The sequence below is a fragment of the Trachypithecus francoisi genome, unplaced genomic scaffold (genome assembly GCF_009764315.1).
Source record: "Trachypithecus francoisi isolate TF-2019V2 unplaced genomic scaffold, Tfra_2.0 Lachesis_group13, whole genome shotgun sequence".
NCBI lineage: Eukaryota > Metazoa > Chordata > Mammalia > Primates > Cercopithecidae > Trachypithecus > Trachypithecus francoisi.
In genome coordinates this window covers 98,841,975-98,845,636 of record NW_022681458.1, presented here as the reverse complement: position 1 = coordinate 98,845,636, position 3,662 = coordinate 98,841,975, and the positions used below count along the sequence as shown (strand labels likewise).

The window sequence follows — 3,662 nt, the reverse complement described above, 5'->3', positions numbered from 1 at the left end:
ACTAGAATGGGTATGACTATACTTCTTCACCCTATTATAATACCGTTTTAGGAATGAATAAAAGTGATTTTTTCATGTTTAAGGAAAGGTCAATACCTAAAATCTAAGTTTCCCATAAAATGAGTAAAGATAATTTACTATTTTCTCTATTTTGTTGTTGGTATATCTTATAAATTACATAGATTTTTTTGGTGAGGCTGTCTTCAGAACCTTTTATTTTTCCAGTATCAACATTTTAAATGTCTTCGATGTAAGATAACAAAATGTAAAATGTTTGAAAAGCACTTCCTTTCAGACTCTTTCCATGTCTTCAGTATTTTTTTTTTAAACACAGCTATTCAAGTGTACACACACAAACTTAGCAAACCTGCACACACATGCACACATGCGCACACCCACATACACTTTACTTCCCTTTGACTGCTCTGAAAATGGTCAGAACAGGATCATAATGCACAAATCTTTCTCTGAATGTTTCCTTATGTTAGATCAGCTCCTTCTGAGTTCCATGCTTGCCAATGCTAAATTTCCTGCCAGGGCAGTAGTCTATTTTTAACATTTTGGGGGCTTATCCTTCGTTCCAAATCTAACAGGCATATTCCATGGAGTGAAAGAGAGAAAGCTGACTGGGTGCACTTACAAATCAGGATCATCAGGATTTGCAGTTTCTGTGGAATCAAAGCTATGAATGAGAAAGACCAATTAGAATACTTAAAAGATCATTTGTCATCGCTTTAATCTTCATGTATTTTTTACTCATCATTTTCTTTGACTAAAAGTATTAGAATCTTTGTCATATTAATCTCTAGACCAAATGGGAACAGTAGTGTTCATTTTCTATTTTCAATATTTTGGAGCATTTTAACATGTCATGCTAGATTATAGGTAGTAGGCGACTCGTTTAATAGAGGAAGTTTTAGCTTGTGGTATATTCAGCATCATATCATCTCAGTGTCATTTCTCTGACTAATTCCATATTTCAGATACAAATGAAGACTGAGGGATTTATTTCTGGTATTTAATAGCATTTGTTTAATTCCAAGATTAATATATCATCTTCAACCCTGAAACAGAGGCCCTCTGAAACATCAGACCCAAATAATTGGACACAGCCTACTAGCCCAAAAAGAACATGTTGCCAATTATCTCCATGTTTATTTAAATATTTTGCTCTAAAGGAAGCAATCATTCCTTTATACTTCTTTAAATTTAGTATTGACATTTTTATTTTGGGAAAGGAGGTCTTTTTTTTTTTTTTTAACATGGATACAGGAAAAGAAAACTCTCCAATAAAAATATTGTCTAAAAAGTTTGTTTTGTCTGCATGATTTACTAAATATGTACAATTTCAATTCACAGCGAAGGTAACAAAGATTTAAACAGCCAACATCACAAATGTCTCAAGTTCTAAAAAAAAATCACTGTGCACAGTTTAACAATTTAATTGAAAAAACCAAAGCTAAGCCTTCAGTCTGAATCTTTTTTTATGATGGGCACAAGCCATGTATTTTCTTCATCTTTGTTACACGATGCATATTTCAGTGACTAAAAGCCCCTTCCCATTTTAGTATATTAGGTTATGTCAGTACATACTTAAGAGAGGCATAAATTGCCTCTTGGTACACCAATATGATTTGTGATGTGTTCACATATATGTCATAATATTTATTAATATATAAAATGATCAGATGAGTCACCTGTGATTTTTCTTAATGTCTTCAAATGTAGGAATGTTTTGTTGCATGTATAAAATTTTTCAAAATTTATAGGAGTGCTTATATAAGTGATAATAATTGGACCAGTGTCCCCTTGATGTAAGGTGTCTAGAAAGAACTCTTCTGCTCTTGAAATATAGAGATTTCACATCTCTACACAATACAGGTTTATAAAGTTTGCTATTATATGAATCTGAATGTTGTGGTCATTCTGATATAATGATCAAGTGAGTGAACCAATTAATCATTAGAAACAAATGTCATTGAATACAGAATAGTTGAGTTACAGTTAAGAAGGGAGCCATAACCTCAGCTACCCTATAACATCTATAATAAGGTGGTTTTCACATATATATTTTTTCCCATGTGAATTCTTTGGTGTTTTTCCCCCTCTTGTTTTAGTGCTATGATTGATGAACATGCAATGTGAGATTCAAATAATTGCATTGAGCATGTTTATTTGAATAATTGCCCCACTGCACAATAAATAAATCTGCTGAGTGTGTTTGAATGTTTTTACATGTACATGGGATCACATACTCAAATAAATGCAGCTGTGTTTATTACAATGCGTGGGGCTCCAGATATACACACACTTGTTTGTGTGTATATCCAGGGCCCTACAGCCCCTGGATGGCCTCACACATCTCGGAGCAAAAGCATGGTTAACAATTTTTCAGTTCAAATACATGTAAACTTATTATTGGGCAGTCTCCTCAAATTTGTGACTAAGATTTGCTTTTATTAAGGCTTACATTATTAGAAAGATAAAAAATGACCTTTTTAAAAGTTATCTGATTGTGAAAAGTATCTAATACATTTATTCATATTTATTCAAATATAGTCCCTTCTTTCCTCCTTCCTCCAAGTCCTCCCACTCCGCCCCCAGTCCAATTCACGCTAAGGAAGATGTATGTTTTGTTTAGCTCTTGCGGAGAAATTCTGATACGCATCTCTCTTCCCAGTTATTTCAGGCCTAAGCCTACAGTGTCATGTGAAGAAAAAAGAAAAGATTGCACAGATATGCTAGAATACAAAAGACTCTTGGAGAAAACAGGCAGGGGTGTTCAGTTGTTCCAGTGTTTCCTCATTCTCCCCTGCCCCATATTAGAGGGGGGAAAGGTTAGATTTAGAACTAAGAGGGTGGGAAGAGTTAAGTATTTGATAAAAGAGAAGAATACATCTGATGTTACTAAAATGCGCATCTCTTGGTGGTGGAGGGGAATTTCTTGTTTACGACCTTGGAGAAGAATCTTAGGATAAATCAAAAGTTTTTATTCTTCCCTAGAGTTGGAGGATTATGCAGCTCTAATGTGCAATAGTGTCAGTGGATAAACAGCATTAAAAAAAAAACCCTCAGATATGGGACATTGTAGTGATTGTCACAATTCACAATTGTTATCCTGATATTTTCAGACTCAGGTATTCTGAGCCTGCCTATGAAATGGAGTTAGGAAAAAAATGACAGAGAAGGGAGTAACAGGAGGGGCAAGGCAGGGTCTGCCCACCCTCCCCTACTTCGTGCACACTTTCTTCTTTCCAAGGAGAAAGAGTTAGGTTGCGCATTCATTGTTTGTTGGTCCTATCTCTTGTGGATTGGGACACAGATATGCCCCATGGGCAACAGAGACCTACATTGCTTTAAAAGAGGCCACAGGGATTTATTCTACCCAGACAAAATTTAATGGCTTGATATTTTCAGGTTGAATTAATAAAGTTATCGCCTAGAGCCTTTCAAACCAGAAAAATTTATGTAGTGTATTTATTTGTGCCATTCAAAGAAGGAGAAATGAGGATAGAATTTTCTAAACTTTCCAAATATAAAAACTCTAGGCTGTGGATAACAGGAGGCATAGCATTTTGATGCCACTCCTCCCCCTGCCCCGCCGCCCCCTCCACCAGAAAGTTTGAAGATAGTGCTAAAAACATGTTTTTCTAAAAAGGTCT

At 35.1% G+C, this 3,662-nt stretch overlaps 1 protein-coding gene across 7 annotated transcripts in view; it reads right to left on the bottom strand.

The window, feature by feature from the left end:
- Positions 1-1,202: 1,202 nt before the first annotated feature.
- Positions 1,203-3,662, bottom strand: part of ZEB2 (zinc finger E-box binding homeobox 2) — a 136,357-nt gene continuing 133,897 nt past the window's right edge. For 5 of the 7 annotated variants that reach the window (XM_033231591.1, XM_033231592.1, XM_033231590.1 and 2 more), the window contains exon 11: positions 1,203-3,662. This exon is cut by the window's right edge. The gene's annotated coding sequence lies outside the window, so the exon portion shown is untranslated. The other 2 variants (XM_033231589.1, XM_033231594.1) reach the window with 1 other exon arrangement.